Source organism: Epinephelus moara, chromosome 8 (genome assembly GCF_006386435.1).
Source record: "Epinephelus moara isolate mb chromosome 8, YSFRI_EMoa_1.0, whole genome shotgun sequence".
In the NCBI taxonomy this organism is placed as follows: domain Eukaryota; kingdom Metazoa; phylum Chordata; class Actinopteri; order Perciformes; family Serranidae; genus Epinephelus; species Epinephelus moara.
Window position 1 is genome coordinate 28,485,274 of NC_065513.1, and position 19,892 is coordinate 28,505,165.

The following is a 19,892-nucleotide window of genomic DNA, read 5'->3' on the forward strand; positions in this document are numbered from 1 at the left end:
TGTGGCCGATTCAAACTTGGAGACTGTGGAATATGAAGTTACAGATAACTTCTAAAATCTGTCAAACCAGACAAGGAAAAATCTCCAAAAACAGCACAATGTAGTGGGGAAAAATATCTCTTACCTTTTTTATTTTATTTTATTTTATTTTATTTTAATTTATTTCATTTTTGTTTTATTTTATTTCATTTCATTTTATTTTATTTTAATTTATTTCATTTTGTTTTATTTTTATTTTATTTCATTTTTTATTCTTTATTTTATTTCATGTTGTTGTGGCTTAACTCTTGTTTCCAAAGAGTTAACAAAATAAGCTGCTTTTACTGTATGTGTTTTCATTCTGAAGTGTTTTTTGTTCGACAAGACTTCATAAGATATTTTGAACTTCTAATGAGCGCGCTGTCACCACCTTCAAATCACTGTGAAATTATCTTCCCTCCTCACACTGTTCATATTGAAGTACTTACGGCCTGTACATAATTTGTCTGCACAGAGCAGGGAGCAGCAACACTTTGGCAGACTTTGTTGCTATTTATTTATTCCTACATAAGGACACAAGAAGTAGACACAGACAAGAAAGTGGGTGTGTTTCATCACGTGTGAGACTTGCCAATTTAATTATGTGAAGCAGATTAGCAATTAGCCTATTTATTCAGATTTAAAGAGGGGGGTTGCATTTGTATTAACAAGGTGGAAGCTGTCCTCTTTGTCAGCTCACCCCAGGAGTTCCTAGGAAGTGGGATTTTATTCTCTATCTTGTTGGTTACACCCACTTCCTGTGTTTACCTGGGCGGGTGTACATGATCATTGTTAGAAAGGTGTCACTTGTGCTGTATTGCAGATTGATTGGGTGGGGTTGATGTAAGGTAAAGGTAGTTATTAACACAGATGTGTCTGTGAGCCCTTAAAAAAGCAGAAAGACATACAGAAAATCATACCTGGGTAACACAATGGCTGCTAATTACTCTGCAAACTTGTTAAAGGAGTGGCTGATTTACTGTTTGGTTCATCTTGATTATCCACAGTGAGGTAAAGCAGCTCTGCTGTAACACAACTTTGTTCAACTCATGTCATGTTTTCAAGGCTAGTCTTTGTTCGCGTGATGTTTGTAACCAGTCACTGGTCATCATGCTAAACCGAAACATCTGTTAGCTTGTTTTCCACCACGAGAACAAAGAAAACCTTCACAGAATTTCCTGACGACTAACATGCGCACGTCAGCGCACTCACCCGACCTCACTCACACCACACAGAGCATGTGATATACGCAGGGGCACCAAACTGCTCCAGCAGGTGGTTATCTCTCTTGGTTTGACCCATGACCTGCATGCTCAGCTGTGGTTGGTCACAGGGCCTGACAGTGAGCCATCAATCAAGGTGAAGGAGGAAGTGGTGCGATTAGGCCCCGCTTATCAGCATGAGCAGTGAGGACCCCAGAAACCGTGTTGGTTGGGTGTGAGGAGAGCGCTAACCACGGGGGGATTTCATAAGGTGTGCACCCGTGTTTGGGTGTTCATTTAGTGTGTGCAGCTGTGTGTGCATTTAAACCTCAGTAAATAATGGTAATGAGTTTAATCAGCATTAGGTGGAGGTTAACTTTACAGCCTTTAGAACTAAAGTTGTAATGCTAAAGAGTTAATCGTACACATGATAGACATATATTTAAATAGAGACGGAGAAAGCGATTAATTAAATGAATAGATAAATAAATAATACAATTTTTTTATCTATTTTTTTTTTACATTTTACATTTTACACAACACTGCTGTTATCCAAGATGACTTTTTAAATAGGAAAGGTGAGGAATAGAGAACAGCTAACAGTTAAAAAAGAAACTTTGTTATTCTTGTATATGTAACCAGTGGATTCTAATGTTGTCTGCCCTGTGTTGATGTGAAGAGGCCCAGACTGGCTATCTTTGGAGTCGATTTCCGTTTGTTCCTGACAACTCTGACAGCAGGAGGTAAAAACAAAATCCTCCATCATTTATGACCATATAGCTCGTGCCCCTCTCCCATGGAGCACAACAGCAAAAGGGCGGCCATGTTACATTCAACTCAGTACAATAAAACACAGAAAACATATCTGACAGCAGGTATAAAAACAGGTAAAAACAAAATCCTCCATCGATTACGACCATATAACTTGAGCCCCTGCAAAAATTAAGTGACACAGGAATATGTTAGCATATTATACAATATGTTTAGGCTGAAAAATGAACTTATAAACACAGCTTAACAGTGCTAAAACATGGAAAGTAGTACGAGAGCAATGCCGCTTACCTCCAAAAGGGGAGATGTAAGATGGGAGACATCCCTTTATAGGTGTGGTACCCCCAGAGATGAACATAGGGGTACAGAAACTGAGTATTATAAGAAACTGATATCACAAATGTACATTTGACTTCGCTAAACACAAATTGACCCTGTTACATATACTCTAAATCTAATTTGTTAAACCGCGAGGGCTCAGTTTAATCTCATTAATTTGCACAGAAAGTTCTCTATTTATTTATTTGACATGACCACATATAACAATGATGAGGGATATAGCCAAACGCTAAATTTCATCCCAGTCTCCAGGCAGGTTAACAGGAAAACAGACAGCATGTGCATTACATATAACAAGCACTACAAAACACTGTTCACCATGTGCACAGTCACAAGATGCACAACATATCCACAGAACAGTTGTGGTTGTTCGTTCAGCTAACAACGATTCATAAATCTTAAATTATTTAATTCTCCTTTACCCTACTTTGTTACATTTTAGAAACACAGGAGAAAAACATCCACATGTTCTCGAGGAAAACAAAAAAAATGCACGTAAATGGTTGTTTATTTACTTCTATTAAACCTCAGTCTACGCCCTGGAGCTAAGTTGTGGACATAAACATGCGTGTAGGTGGGGTGTTTTCACATATGACACTGTTTGTTAAACATCCATCTTTCCACCATATGTATCTGCAGTATGTGTTTATGAGGACAGCTGTGTCACTTATGAGTCCCGCCCTCTCTGCCTCCGAACGGCCACTCGGCTGTGACAGATGTATGCGGGATCTTGCAGCTGTGCCCTCACCTGTTGGGTGAGAGTTAAAGAGACGTGAGATGTCACCAGTCGACTGGCTAGGAAATAAGGAGGGGTGGGGGGTGGGGAGTGGGGAGCGGGGAGGTTAGAGCGCAGCCACATATATGCTGGGTGGCTGTGGTACACAAAGGAGGCAATACATGGCTGGTATGCTGCTTGACACACTGACCTGGTTTCACTGCTAATATACAATATATTACTTCGAGGAATGTGTAATCCCTTGACCCGTGCGACACTTTATGATTAGAGGATAGACTCAGAAGATTCTTGCAATCCTTTGACTTTATATATTGCATAGTGACGGCTATATACAGAACATTTGCAACAAATGTAAAGTTAGTATAAATGTTGATTTACAGCAGAAAGGAGAAACTGACTCATTCTGTTTTACCACGTTTTTATTACTGTTTACGCCTGGATGAGATTTACTTTGATTGCATATAGTCATTGCCACACAGCTGCTGAGTTTCTCTGCATGTAACAAAGCAGCTAATGACAACCTTTGTTCTTCAAAACAACTCATCTAGCCTCACTCTTTTTTCTTTCTTTCTTTTCATTCTTTCTTTCCACCTTACCTTCCTGTGTCTGGAGTGCACACAGGTTCACACCCCTAGGCTACACGGCTGTGGCATATGGGAGGCACAAGTGGGGAACCTGTAAAGGAGAGAGGGAAAGAATGGGATGAAACGAAGCGTAGGTACGGTGGACGGTATGAACTGAGAGAGAAAAAAGGAGAAGAAAAAAAGGAGAGAGAAGAAAAGCATGAGATAACGAGTTGTGAAAAGACAGAAGCGAGGACGAGTGTTTGATGTGGTTTCGACGGCTTAGCACTGATGGCACCGCACCCAGTGAACTTGCACTGCTGTGATAATTTGCTGTTTAAAAATCAGTCACAAAGGGTTTTATCGTGAGGACTAAGATCAGGTCATCTACTGGTAATATACACAGTGCGCCTTTTCATGTCTGACGAAATGGCTTATTAGCATATTTTTGTTGTCATTGGCATCAACACATAAACACTGTCTCTCTCTGAGTAAGTGAGACACTGTAAACTAGAGATGCCTAAGGCCCTGATCAGGCAGAGCGCATTTTAGCAGCCTGAGATGGCTTTTTGTGATGGTTTTCAATAAGAGTGAAGTATTGTGCGTGCTGCTTTTGCACATGCGTTATTGAGCTCCTCACGTTTTTCTGCTCTATGCACCATGCCTTTTTGCAGGAGTTGAAAAAACTTAAATTCAGAGTGGAAAAAAGGGTCCTAATTGCCGTTTTATCCCATTGTCCAATCAGATGAATTGAGAGGCGGGCCCTATTTAGTGGCAATGACAACAAGTGGCAGCATACAGTGTTAACCTAGTGTTAGCTTACTTTTATCGTCGGCCTTCTGGGCAAGCTGCAAGATATATCCGAACAAATTGTAGCCTCAACTACTTTCTAACGTTTTACCAACTGTAATAAGGCCCGCGGATTGACAGGATATTGTCAAACTGTCACTGACTCATGAACCAACCATTATCCAGGGGACGGTCCTGGACCAGCTGGTGTTACTCCCTATGATTTATCCTCTTTTTTGAGAGTCTTACACCCATACTGATCTCTGTTTCCCTGTGTCTAGTCCCCATGTGCCCTCTGCCTGTCCCGTGTTCTATGCAGATCTTAAGGTACAGATCTGTGAGTTTGCTTCACAGCAGAATAGCGGTTTAGCTAAGGACAAGTGATTCAGTGGTTGCCCAGCAACAGTTAAACAAGATGCAACAAACTGCAAAAACACATTGTCTCATTGGGCCAGGCTCCAATGAAAAATGCTGTGCAGTGCGCTTTGCATTTTGCAACCTGCAGCCCCTGCGCTGTCTGATCTGGGCCTGAGGTAAAGTGACCTGAGATCAATGCCTCGCAGCAGCCGGACTGTTACAGGCCCTTCTTAAGGTTACTTAAAATTACCCTCCTCAAAAGAAGAGGCCCTTCCCTCATTTCCCCTTTCTTCTCCCGGAGCTCTCCTCGCCCCTCCTACTCCTCCATTGCCTACCTGTCTGAAAACATTAAAGGGAAGCGTTCTTTAGATCTTTACCTTGTCTTTACAGATTACCGTAGATGTCACCTGAGTTCAACTTATGCTGTGCGCAGCTTAGCGCACATGGACTAAAGACGTGAGTGAGCTGCTTTGTTGAAGAAGTATTTCACCATTGGATATCTTTTTTATAAAACTGGGCTCATAAACATAGTCCCACTAGAAACACGTGTAGCGGTACAAAATGGCTCAAGTCACTGTAAGTCCTTCATTTCCACAATCTTGTGGACTGAGCACACATTTGATAAAACGGAGTTAAATCTCTCGGCATCCATTTTCAAGCTCTCTGTGTGTTTGTGTCCTTGCAGACGAGAAAAGGGGGAGCGCGCATTTCCGGGAGGGCGTGTCCTTTTCAAAAATGCAAGAGGCGTTGCTTTGTTGCCGGCTGTTTTCGCCGGTGTGTTAAACACACTTTAGAAAGGAGTGTCCCCAGACTATCAGAAGGTGGAGATCTCTGATTGTCTGGTGGCGAGACTATTGATCAAGAGGTAGAAAGCCTACAACTACCAGAATGCACAGCACTGAATTGGCCCAGTAAGGTGGTATAGTAGGTGACATAATCTGAACTCGTCCACTTGACACAATGGCTCGTAATACAGTAAAACAGTAAGCTAAATCACGTTTCTGAAAACCATTGAGACAAGCAATGAGGCGGTTGTAGCTCAGTCCATAGGGACTTGGGTTGGAAACAGGAGGGCCACCAGTTGAAGTACCCATCTGGGCCAAATATGGAGTGTCGACTGGTAGCTGGAGTGGTGCCAGTTTGCCTCCTGGGCACTGCCGAGGTGTCCCTGAGCAAGGCACCAAACCCCCAACTACTTGGGGTGCCTGCCCATGGGCAGCGCACTCACTCTGACATTTCTGCATTTAATGCATGTATAGGTCCTGCTTGTGCATGTGTGTGTATTCAGGGCCTGTGTGTATATGACAACAGAGTGAAAAAAATAATAAAGTATATTTTCTTCCTCTTCAGTAGGCAACGCAGTAACAGAATCTTGATTTGGCTGCTAAGTTTTACAGTGTGATAGTGTGATAGTGAAGTTTTTTTCAGCCTTTCTATTACTAAACTCTTGCTATTACAGCTAAACAGTACACTAAAATATGTCTCTGAAAATAAGAAATAGGCAGTGCAGTGACATAATCTTGGTTTATATTTGATCAGCACTGCCTAGTTTTACCATTTTGATTGGAGTTTGGTCTGAGTTTGAGAGAAAGAAAGGGGTGGGTCTGTCCCGTGATCCCTTTCTTCACTCTTTGTGTCCATGGTGACAGCATGGGTGGCAGGCAAAGTACAGCTTGTAGTTTGCGCAACAGCCCGAGAGTCAGCGAAACTTCACCACATGACGCGCATGTTTCACCAGGTGCAAGGAAATCTTAGCACTGGTTGGATGGAGGGACATTAACCACAGTTCATTTGCACATATTACACAATTATTATGGTACAAAGCTGGCTGAAAATTGACGAAGTATCCCTTTAAGGGTGACTGTTTATGTCTAGAACAGCTTTTTGGACAGTTCACACACAGAATGATGGGTGCTCGCTTTCTCTTACAGTGTCCCAGGTCTGCCGTCTGTATACCCGCACACACACACACACACACACACACACACACACACACACTCTCTGTATGAAGAGGCCATACGGTTGTTTTGTCGGTGGTCAGAAAGACAATGTTGGGAACATCTGGAGGTCGCTAATCACTCTGTGGGCGTCACCCCCCTGAAATCCCTCTGGACCCACACCAACCCTGGAATCCCTTCAGAAATATGCTTTAATGAGCAATAATACCACCACAATGGCAGTCCCACCTTCTCTATCTTAATCCTGGCTTGTGTGTCTGTCAGCTTGAGTGCGTGTGTGTGTGTGTGTGTGTGTGTGTGTGTGTGTGTACAGTACACCCTGATCTGAGTACCCATATGCTGGCTCTTTTGAACTCATTAATCAAGGATTGGAATCGGGGGGGAAAAACATACAGGATTGAACAGGATTATTTTGGAACGGTTGTTAAAAAGTATTAATTTAGTGCCTCTTCAAAAGATCATATTTGGTCCGAGAGATCACACACAGTATAGCCCTAAGCTGGAAACAAAGAGGTGGGGTTTGGGAGCTGAGTGTGCATATCACTGCTGAGAGGGATAGAGAGAGATGCTATCAGGGAATAAAAGAAAAGACCAATAGGAAGGGGAGTCTGGTTGTGAGGCAGAGAAGAGAAAGGCATCATGGAGCAATACTTCTCTGCTTCCAGACACTGAGAGACAGACAGGGCCTCTACAGACACAACACCTCAACACAAGAGGAGTTTTTACCCTTTGAAATCCCCTGAATCTATAAATAGCAAGGTCCTGGGAATGACAGTTTTACCCAGATCAGGTTATATGTGCACAACAGTGGGATTGCTCGACCTGTTTGACTATATTTAGAAAGATTTCCCCCACCTGCTTGAATTCTTTCCAAAAGCAAATTCAAACCTTAGCTGTAGCGGGATTTCCTGCTGCACTAAAGGTCAGGTGTAGATTGTTTCCGAGTCTTTTTCTTCCTGCATAGTCATTATGACAGCAAGCACCACGTCAGCAACAATAATGCCTCTCAGTCTCCCCGTGCTCCTGACCCCTGTAATCTTGGCAGTGCTGAGGGAGACTGAGCTCTGTAATAACAGCAGTCTTACCCCTATTGTTTACGGTTTACACTCTCTATTTTTAGAGCAGCAGCGCCTTTTTTTAGCCACGGTGACACAAATAGATCCAGTAAATCACAAAGTCTGTATTGTGTTTTTAGCAAACGGCTAGTGATGTCATGGATGAGGTAAAGGGGTGGTGAGCAAGTCAACAGACCTGCTTATGGAGACTATTTTTGGAATCAGGGAATCCGGTGAGCTGATGTTTTTTAACCTTAAGGCCCTTTGTTATTCAGACTGTTGGGCGGGGAGAATAAAAGTGTGTTTTTTAAATAACAGACAGGCACAACACTCCATTGTTATATCATACATCCGGCAAAAAAATGTTTGTCATCATGCGTCACTTCTGCATGTTCAGACTCCAGATGGTTTGAGTACTGTAAATCAACTCCTCAACACAGTTTTTTACTGCTGTATAAGCAAGTGACAGCATACATACACACATACAAACATGATAATAAGGATTATCTACTTACGCGCTTTAAATTCTGTCACATATTCTGCATTCTTTACACTTCATTAAATGCATTTGTGTGGGTGAGATTGTGGAAATTCTTTCAGTAGATTGTGTAACATAAGCTGATTATATTAAAGGCTGTGGAGAATATGGTATTATTTGCTTTCTTCCTCTGTGGCAAAGACATCAAATATTATTACAATAAAATATACAAAAAAGCGCCACCAGAAGAGACATTGCTGCTTTACCTTCCAGGACTGTGACTCCCAAACAGGATATTTTAAACCAAAACACGATCTTTTCCTAACCATAACTAAGTGATTTTTGTGGCTAAACCTAACCACGTTAGCCACAGCGTTGCTGAAATGTAAAGTTTAAACGTATTCGCTACCTAATAATGTGCAAATTTATTACGTAGGTATCTGTTATTAGCAGAAATGTTGAATGCCACATTTTTCTCTGGCAATCAGGTCTTTTACCTTCTTATATCAGTTCAATGCTTTCTATTAATGAGAGCTCTTACCAAGTGATTGGATTACACTCCATATGCCGGCGGTTTTGACTGACTTTGGAAAATCCAGTTTTTCATATTGTGCACCAGCCACGTGGAACGACATGCAGAACAATGTAAAGCTTTCCTCATTTGTATCCACAGGGCAATTCAGATCTTTATCTGCATCATATTTTACTTCTAGGTGTTCCCGTTTTACCTGATTAATGAGTTCAACATTTTACCAAGTTTCATTCTTCGTTGATGCTTTTATTTATTTATTTACATTTTTAATTGTGGTTTTAATGCTCTTTACATCTTGTTGCCATTTATGTAAGTTTCTCTTTGATTTTCTAATGTGTCTGTGCTTTAATTTTATATTGTTTTACTTGGCTACATTGTAAATGAGGTCCCTACCTCAATGTATTTCCGGGTTAAAATAAAGGTTGAATAGAATTGAATTGAAAAAAACAAAGCTCCAAACTAATGCAGGGCAGATTTCACCTCTACGCCAACTACTAACTAATGGCAATACACAAAATTTGAAACAGGTCAGAATAACACTGCTATCTCACAGTTATACATGTGGCATTGGCCTATAGTTTACATTACGCTTAGCTCATTTTTAGCAAGACTATAGTAGCAAGAAAACAGCCACAAGGTGGTGTAAGGTAGTTACAGCGATTGTTTATTTGTAGTGTATGTAGAATAAGCATATGTTTTTTTTAATACATGCTACTGACCATTTTACAAAAAGAAAAATGAAAAACATGACAGAGATGTGTATATGTGCCTTATTCAAATGGCACCTTTTTAAATTTAATAATTGTTCTTCCTTGAACATAGGCATATTTCTACGGTGGCAGTCACTCATAAGGGCCCATTTTCTGCCCAACACATTGTTGGAGGGCCCGTTCCCTCTATGGGCCTCCTCACCTCACTGGCCCCAACCACACTACCTGCACTGTCTATACTTAAGCCCCTGCAGCCAAATCAAAACCATATATTGACACCATTTGGAATCTTTTTCTGTACAGTTTTTGTTGTCATTAGTTGCACTTAAGTTAAGTTTGGTGAAATATCGAATGTTAGATGTCATTTGCCAGTCTAAAATAAACCTATTCTCTTTACTCGCCGAGAGCTGTCTCCACAGCACTCCACACTGTTTATTCTTATTTTACTTCTTTCTCCTTTTCTAAACGTGGTTTCTTGCTGGAAGCTTGTGGTTGGACTTGTGATAAAGGTCGCTTGCCAAGAGCTTCAGCCATCTTTGTGATTACTATGCCACTAACGGGGGGGGGTGTACCCTCAGGGCAGCTCTACCTCCAGCCTGTCATGTTGGACTGAGGGCAGACTGGACGCTACAGTCCCTCACTATCGCCTCTTGAGGAACAGGAAGTATTACAACACAGGATGGGCCGGAACAAGCTTATTAGCGTGCTCATTTCAGCAGACATCCCTGCAACACAATACAGATCAGTAGGTCTTTGACATAACATCAGAACTATTACTTCTTCAGATCTGCAATCTCATAGCTTTCTTGTTTTCTTCCAGACTGCCTGCTGAGTGCCTTGCTGAAAAGCACCTTAACAGCAGTGACAGTAAACAGACAGCATCATCAAGTCACTTTCCCCATCTGCACTTTCACTGTCGGTTGAGGAATCCAAACCAACCCCTCTGAACCAACACCTACAAATGTAATCACACACAAAATAAAGTCATAACCCTACAGGGCTTTGAGCAAGAATATTACTCAGATGCAAACAGCTCCGACGAGATGTCATATCAGTCTACGTCTCATTTTGTGCCACAACTCATATTGTGAAATAGCAGGGCCTCGTGTAACCCTTGCTCGCTAAGCCCCGCTGCTACACACACAAGTCATGTTACCACACTGTTTGCCTGTAATTGCTGTTTCACAGTAATCCAGCATGTTGAAGCTCAGATTCAGAGCAGGCTGATCTATATAAAGAAACAGCTGATCAACCTGGATTTGAAGACACTACTGTTTTGAGAGCGAAGCATTTTCAGAACTGCTCATGTAGCAACATGATTTTCCCCTCCGAGGAGCAGAACTTTCACAATGACACATCTCTTGTGCTTTTTTTTTTTCAGGAGGTACGAGAGGAGAAACTTTCAGGTATGCAGCAAGTAATTGTTGCATGCATGTTGCTTCTGCACGTGTACAGACCATAAACATAATGGGTCAGGAAAGAGTAAAACACACACGTGTGAGCGTGGCCTCATTAGCATTGGAGTTTGGTTAAAAATAAAGCTCACATCCTTTTTATGTGGTGAGTTCTGAAACATCTCTTGTATGCAGACGGTATATGAGGAAAATTAAAACCATGTGATAATTTTTTTACTGCTTGAACCGTGTGGCCTCCTTCAAGAATGTGCATTACTGCATGACTTTATTAATGCACGAGACACTCTAGAGCATGGCTAAATGTATGACTGGATGGAATATTTCTTCATTTCAATAACAGGGAACATCTGTCGTTTAACATGCATTTCATCGTCTGAAAATTGTCTTGCATGTTTTATTAACAGTTACAATTTTCCTGAAAGAGCTCAAAGGCGTAAAGGAATGCATGGACAGGCTCATGCTGCAGGCTTGTTCAGAGAGTTGCAAAAGGTTGAAGTTCTGCAAGTATGAAAATTTGTTGAACAATAATTGGTGTCAACAGGAAACCCAAAACTTCATTTGCTGCATTACGAGACACTGGTAAATGATTTGAGTCTGACTGCTTTTGCAGGTTCAGCATTCACTGGACTGTCAGTAGTGCTATAAAGATGAAGCCTAATTTTATTCTAAATTGCATCTTTCTTCAGTTTTTATATAAATAACTTTCAGTGCTCAGCATTTCTCAAAGAGTAAGAAAAAACAATCTTTCACAGAAATAAACAACAACTGCACATTAAGGCTCATATCCCAGTGCCTCCAGTGCTCGGTGCAGCTGCCGTGGCTTGCCTTTGAACTACCTCAAAAGACAATTCAGCATCTAAAAGCCCCTCTTCTCTCTAATTACAGTGTCTCTGTATTATAGGGCAGGCATGGAGTTCTTAGTATACTACTGCCAGTGCTTTGGAAATGGTAGAATCAGTGCTGGCTTGAAACAGGAGCAGTTCTCTCTGGTCTTGATTACCCTGCTACTGAAGCTGCTGTCCTAAATCATTTTTTAAGCACGCTAATTGACCAAGAAGATTTTATTATGTACAGTAAAGTCTGAGGCAGTAATTGCAGAAGAAGGGGAGGTCGTGCATGTAGAGTAACATTGCAAACGTGCTTCAAAAGTTTCACCAGCACTGAGTGCTTTAATCACTTTCTTTAAAGGGGGCCTATCATGCTTTTACTTATTTTTTCATCTCATACAAAACGTTACAGTGATGGATGTTTCTTTTAAATGTTGCCAAAGTTTCAAGTGATGAGTTAAACTTATGTGAAAGTAACCCCTGGGAGCAGAAACCTCAGGGTGTTCTGAAAACTCTGTTTCAAGCTGTTTTTCTGCTTTGGCTGCAAGATAAGGTCAGGTTGTGGCAGATTTATTTACTGTATATGCTCATCTGTACCACACTACTGCAAGTCTTTACATCACTGCTACATTTAGCTACATGCTAATATCAGGACCTTGGTTTCCAGTGTTGTTAATATCCCTCACCAATTTTGGATCATATGCCTGGTTGGGTTTCAAAGCCTTTAAAGGTAATTTTTCATGCCACTGTTCTCTGTTACAGTCATTCTCCCAGCTGCAATGACAGTACAGAGTCCAGGCCCCCAGGAAGTGTGCCAAGCTTTGAAGCCAATTTTCATAATGGCTGAATAGTGGAATATCATCCATCATGTAATGCCACATGGCCCAAAAATACATCTTCCCATTGACTCACATGGGAAAAGAGACCTCTGTAAATAACTGGATACATGTTTCTGAGCATCACAAACTGCATAATGACTTACATCACGATCAGAATTTGATCTAATTGGTCCGATAACATTTGGTATGTCTGGTATGAAGAGCTGCATGATTCAATCATTTTAGCTCCATTTTAGTTAGCAGAGCGCTAAACTGGAAGTAGCGCAATCAGCCAGCAGGAGTCTCGCTGATTATCTGGGAAATTTCATGCACATCAACTGACTTCATGCAACATTGAGCAACTTTCATACAAATGAACGGGACCCAGCCTCCAGCACTGTATCCCATTCTCTTTATACATCCATGGCAGAGATGACGAGATGCAGAAGACCCCTGAGATGCTCATCAATAAAGCAGACTGGGCCTTTCCAGACAGAAGGTGACTTTTCTGAAGCATCTATACATGTTTTAGTAGACACCTTAAATACAAGTATGAACCTATATAGGCCCTCTTTAATATGTGATTCATGCAAGAGAAAGACTATACCTTCTCTGTAGAAAACTGCTCAGCTTAACTGCACTTTACTGTGATATTTGCATGTCACAGTATTAAGGAGAGATGTTACCTTGTGCAAAAAACATGCAAGATGTCAGAGTCATTTGGAAAACTGTGTTGCAGAATTGCACACCAGTAAAGCAAGAGTGGAAAAACACAGTTGCCCATCCATCCTGACATCCAATATGCTCACATATTTTGCTTTGTCTTGTACATGGGGTCTCTAAAGAGTAAGACAAAAGCTTTGTGATATCCCAGACTTCAGTGCTTTCTCCACCTGTCTCCATTATCCACCACAAAGACAGAAACAGGGGATGTAGGTTAAAATATCTGGGCCAGCACATAAGTGTTTGACTGACCTGCTTCCATGCTCAAGCGGGTCTAGATTCAGTACAAGTGGTTGATTTGACCCACATCCATGTATACAAAGGTGTGCATGTCTGTGGCTCAAAATAGATGGGAGCAACAGAAGAAGTGGATTCATTCGAAGAAAATAGAGCAAAGCCTTGCATTTGTTCACATCCGGAGTGTGCAAGTAGAGAGCAACAGGCAGGGCTGAGTCATTCTGTCGCGCTTAGTAGTTTTTGCACAAACATGTGGATCGAAACCACCGGGAGAGCAGATTTTGAATTGATATTTGAAACGCAGGTAAGGCTATTAGTCATGCAGTATCTGATGCACAAGTCGAGGGCAAGATGGAGGAGAGAAAAAATATCACATAGATGAAACAATTCTGAAAGCGCCAACGCATGCACACATATACCTACGCGCAAACACGTTCACGCTTGGATGTGTGGGAAGTTTGAATAAGTGGTTCAGGTCTGCAGGGTGTGTGTGGGTGTGTGTGTATGAGCTCGGTGCGTGTTTGGTGCGTTAGGGGGAGTTTGTGTGAGTGCATGTCAGTTAGTATATCTGGGAAGGGAAAAGGAAGTGTTTCAGAGGGAAGTGGATTAACAGCAGGATACAACAGAGACACTCTAAACAGCCATCTCACACGCCTGACTGGACGTGAACAATATGTATATGAGAGAGAGAGAGCAGATGATGGAGGCTGACAGAAAGAAGAGAAAGAAACAGGGAGAGGAAGCGACAGAGCAGTTTAAAGATCGCCTCTATCAGTGTTTTACATCAATAATGCTGCACAGTCCGAGCACAGGGCTGTCTTTTTGGCCCGAACCATAGAGGAAGATTGCCTTTCTCCTGTTTTATTGAGTTAATTTAGGTTCACACTTAAAACACCAGGACTTGAAATCAGATGTGCACTGAGCTTATATATAGGTTGTTTACCAGACATAGTGTTGATAACCTATCTTCCCCCCAAGGTTAGAGGCACTGAGATCAAAACAAAACTAATTCTAGTAAATTTAAAGGGGTTGAACGGCTGAAACTCAAAGCGTATGAGTTGTCTGAGCTTGGTTGTCAACATGGAGGTGGCTGAGTGCCTAGGAGCTAACAGTGCTAACTTCATAAACAGCACTAACATGGCACCAGTGCTGACAGAACTATGGATGCTATCCAGGAGGATGTGATCCCAGGGGGGCGCTACACCAACCCAGTCTCACTTCCAACTTATGAAATACAGAGGCTTGGTCAGTGGCCCTGGGTGTCTGATACCAACACACAGAGGCCCCCTTTAGAGGCAGTATAAGACACACTGGTTGGTGGCATTTTTTGACACTCTGAGCAACTGCTGCAGTATAAAAAGCGAGGAAGTCTGCAAAGGAAGGGTGGTTTAAACAAACTGCAGACCACTGTTTGTGTCCTGTATAAAACCAAAGGTCGATGTACTTATTTTAAGAACAACATTGTGGCCTAGAATGTGTAGCATATAGAATGTGTAGCATGCTACGTTGGCCATGTACGTCACGTGACACTCATAGACTACAAATATAATGGACAAAGCTACCGTGACATCACCCATTGGTTTGTGGACTCCCGTTTTGAAGCCTTGAGTTTGGGTGAGAGGCTGGTACTGTGGAAGCGAGGGGTGGATCTGACTGAGAAGTGGAGGGCACTATTGACAGACAGCCTGTCACTCAAAGCTCCCCCCCTTGATTGTGCATAATTTTGAGCCTTAAAGGGATAGTGCACCCAAAAATGAAAATTCAGCCATTATCTACTCACCCATATGCCGATGGAGGCCCTGGTGAAATTTTAGAGTCCTCACATCCCTTGCAGAGATCTAGCACACCAATGGCAGACGGCGCCCCAGACAAATGTCCAAGAACACAAAATTGAATCCACAAAGTATCTCCAACATGCTCATCCGTAGTGATCCAAGTGTGCTGCAGCCCCGACATAAAAAATTGTTTCGAAAAACGTCATATGAACTCTGTTTTTAGCCTCACTGTAGCCTGTAGCTCTGACTGCTTCTCTGTGCTCCGCGCTCACGTGTGCGCGCTTCTGCAAGACCAAAAAGAAACTTCACCAAGGCCTCTGTCGGCGTGAGGGTGAGTAGATAATGGCTGAATTTTCATTTTTGGGTGCACTATCCCTTTAATAAATTGTAAATGCTTGAGTAACAAAAAATTCACCCCGCATACAGTTGACATGAAGGGGGGAATTAGCTATAAACACCAAAACTGTTTTTGTACCAAGCTGCAAAAATGTTTGTTTCTGCTGTAAAGTTGGGAATTTTAACATGGGGGGTCTATGGGGACTGACTGACCTCTGGAGCCAGACCCAAGCAGCCTTTCCAAGAGCTGCAGTTTTTGGCTTTTCTGAGTTGGCTTCATTTCTCATCCCTGGAGGTTGTCTCTTGGTGACGCTGCATTATGTTGATTATGATGTGTTTTACTAGACCTTACTATGTGCTTTTGTTGCCTAAACCCAAGGAAGTAGACCTATTTTTTTTACCCATGTTCAAAGTTTATTTTAAAAAAAGAGAATGCACTTAATGAGTAGAAACTGTGCATTTCCTGCAAAAACACAAGTTTACTTTGAAAAGACACAGTGCATGTAACAAGCGTAACTTGACATGCTGTCCCTGAACATTCAAAACTGATGCTGGAAGGGAACCTAGAGCATCATAGTTTGACATGTAGGGCCCAGGCATGGGCATCTGACGAGTTGGAAGTAGAATGTGTTGGCTATGCGTTCATGATGACACATTCCCGATGTCAGCAGTCACCACAGTATGAGCGTATTGCAAAGCGGGGTTGATGAGTTATAACTATATTAATGCTCTGACTATCACATAGAGAACCTTTAAATAAGCATGACAGACTTCTCTGCAGTCTTTGCAATCATGTTTCATTTATGATGATAGTTAAGAAAACATAAAGCAATTACTGGAAACAAGAATCATGCTGAAGTCAATTTGCAATAGGGACGTTTGGAACTGCTGTTTGTCATCTGTTCTTTAAACCCATACATTTATGCAGCATGGGGTTGTTTCCTGTCAGCAACCGAATGATTTCCTCAATGAAGTGCAGCACAGGTCACCTGGAAGGGGCCTACATGTAAATATGCATCTTTTGCTTGGGAATGTACTCAAAATCTCTCTAGTTCACATGTGGATTGAGCAAATCAAAGCCAAAATTGAAGCGTGGAGGCCAAAAGGTCAGAGTGCTGACTTAATCATGTGCACACATTTATGCACGTGCTGTAAGCGTATGATTTGCACTCTCAGACAGAACACACATGCACACAATTGTGCTCCCTTCTGACAGTAATTAAGTACTGTGATTTACTATTTAAAAGTCTCTGGACACATCGCCCACGCACACATTCACCTACGTGCACACAGGGACACCACTATTAGCAGCAACTGCTCTCCTCTGTTCTTTTTACAGCGACAGGTTAAGATTAGATTCTGCTTTTGCTCAGACTAACCAGAGAGAACCAGATCCTACGTGAGCCACCTCTCACCTGAATTCTGTGGATTATCTGTCTGTACTGTAGGGGGACAGCCAGGAGAGCATGAATGTAGGGCAGCCAGAGAAGGAATGAGTGCTACTTTAAGTGGATGACAGCACAGGAAATATCCCCTAAGATGTCTCACTGTGTACTTTTCCTGGGAGCTTTATTCTGACTGAGCCTAGAAGGGTTTATTTCTGGATGCTCAGTTCCTTTTTAAAGTGTCTATGCCTTCTATTTCTAGCTAACCATATCTTGTGGTTTCCATCTCTGGCTATCAGTGTTTCTAAATGTAGCACTGCCTAAATCTGTCGGAGCGTAATAGACTCTGTGCTGGTCTTGGAATCATCTCATGTGATTGTGGTTATGTAGCACAAGTCATGCTGCAGGACATGAATGAGATCGGGTGTCAAACAGGGGTCAGCTATCATCAAATAATCAGATTTTCATAGTTGCTGCGATCTGCTAAACTTTTTAAACTCTGTAGCTGGACAGACCATCTTGTAATTTGTAGATGCTAATAGAAACTGCAAGTTATGACTGCAGGTTCTGTAACTGAGGGCTGTAATTGTTTGGGTAAATGCAAGCTTGGGCAGTCGCGGTGTGCCTAATAACAGGCTCTGGATGAGACAGTTATCACCTATTTAACTGTATGACTGTCTGTCTGCATCTCTTCCCATTAAAAAGTTTGGTTTAGTGCTTCAGCAATGTTGAGACACAATGGCTGTGTCATTTGCAGATACTCCTATGAGTGTTTTGTCTGTCTTTGACTCACAGTACAGGAGTCCTTGCAGGGTGGGGATCAGTTTCATTCAGACAGAAAGAGACTAGAAGTTGGTGGGAATATGAAACATAGTCATTTTTGAAGCGCTGACTGACATTGAAACATTATGATTTTGGATCAAAACCCTTCAATTTGTGATACTCGCCACCCCTGCCTGTCACGATGAACTCGCCGTCTGTAGTGACAGTGTAACGTCTGTCTGGGCAGAGCGGGGATACGTGTGCAAGTGAATGGAAATTCAGCAGTGGGTGTGTGTGACCCATCTGTCTGAGGGTGTGTGTAGCTGTGTCCCTGTGTACGTGTGTATACTTGCTAACAGTCTGTTTGCGGGTGTGTGTGAAGAATGAATTGTCAGTTACAGCAGTAGGTCACTATGTGCCAGACACCTGTACATCGGCCAGTCCCTGAAATCAGATCAGACAAAGCAAAAAGCCCAGAGCAGCATGAGCACACAGATGCAAACACTTTGCTGCCAGTGCGCCAGCAAACATTGACTTTTTTTTTCTAGTGCAGTACAGCAAGATCCTCTGAAAAGCATAGAATTAGACTTCTTTGTTCTAAATTGAGTGTTGAAAAAAGAAAAAACATGCATGCAGACATGTGACCACATGGCAGACATACAGTGCTCAGCTGCAGATTAAACATGCACAGTCCAACACACAAGAAGGCTCGTTTCATGTTGGATTCCTGCACCCACACACGCAAACAACATGGAAAACAGTGACGGCTAACATGCAGTTTGCAGCTCTGGAGGCAGACTGAGCAAAGAAAGCAGATCAGAGCTGCAGTGATAAACTGCCCTCAGCTGTTTGCGCTGCTAAAGCTGTATTTTAAGGACACGGGCACTCTGGGTGATGTCCTACTGCAACCTTTTTTTTTAATAGACTGAGAGAGACCTTACACAACCCAGGCGTGTTTACAGTTGAACACTGTGGATTGGCTGGATTATTTATGTTATGCTCAGCTTTGACTTATGTAATTCATGCTTTCAGCAGTCGACATCTAAAGCTTTTTCTTGCAGGGTGGGGAGCTGCAAAGCATTCAAGCTGAGGATAAAGGATGAGCCTAAAAGGAAGACGGGTTGAATTACATTTAGATTGATGCTATCATCTCATTTTTAAAGATCTATATATATGACTGTAGTTCAGCATGTGCCTCCCTACAAAGACTCCAGTTTTCCTGTTCTTTGTTTCTTTCTATCCCACTATCACCTTCTGTCTTACATGATTAGATGAAGAACTTTCAGTTAATGGGATTAGTGAGCCTTTCCACCTGCCACAGCATTATGGGTAAAAAGAAACGCCTCTTCAAAGTCAGCAGATCCCCTCTTGCAGTCTTAACACTCCATTTCATTAGCTTAGAGGGGCAGCTGAGGCCGCGGCTGCAGACGTGTGTTTCAGACAGATACATTAACAGAGAGTTTCTACTCGTCTGCATGTGACAAAGAGATTACAGGAGGGGGGAAATTCAAAGAAAGGGATTAACTTGAATGCGATACTTTATTGATCTTTTGTGGTAAAACTGTTTGCACATCTCATCGAGGTCAGAGGTGAGGGGCAGAGACAAAACATGCTGCCAAGGATTCTGTGTTTTATAAGCACATTTCAGCAGGACAGATGCGTGCAGCAGCCCTCCAGTTGAGGGATGAACTCTGTGAACATGAGCCCACCCTGCTGCTCAGAAAAGGTTGTGTTGTCTAGCTCTGGTTCTGCGTGGGTGCTGTGGTCTACATCAGGGGCCACCCTAAATCTTGCGCGGGGAGAGATAGACCCCAAAGACTAGCCTACCTCCCAACCTGACAAACCAGAGCAAAATGCGGTAATCCTACATTATTGTAGATGAACCACCAGACACACAGACCCAGACAAACCTCTCTCATCCCTCCCACACACAAACACACACACACATAGACACACAAAAGGTGCCCCTGTGGCTTTGAAAATCACAAACAGCCCCACATAAGTCCCTTCTCAGAAACACCTGCACACAGACTCACCGCGCAAACAAGTGGCCCCCTCTCCCATGTGTCTGAGTGGTCACATTAGTACATGTGTAAACAAAGAGCA

The 19,892-nt window shown here is 42.3% G+C and overlaps 1 long non-coding RNA gene across 1 annotated transcript in view; it reads right to left on the bottom strand.

Annotated features, from left to right (window-relative positions):
• Positions 1–2,680: 2,680 nt before the first annotated feature.
• The window catches only part of LOC126394225 (uncharacterized), a 36,001-nt gene continuing 18,789 nt past the window's right edge, over positions 2,681–19,892 (bottom strand). The window contains exons 2-3 of the long non-coding RNA XR_007570354.1: positions 3,663–3,741; positions 2,681–3,078 (exon numbers count right to left, since the gene is read on the bottom strand). This is a non-coding gene — a long non-coding RNA (uncharacterized LOC126394225). The remainder of the gene's footprint in view (positions 3,079–3,662; positions 3,742–19,892) is intronic.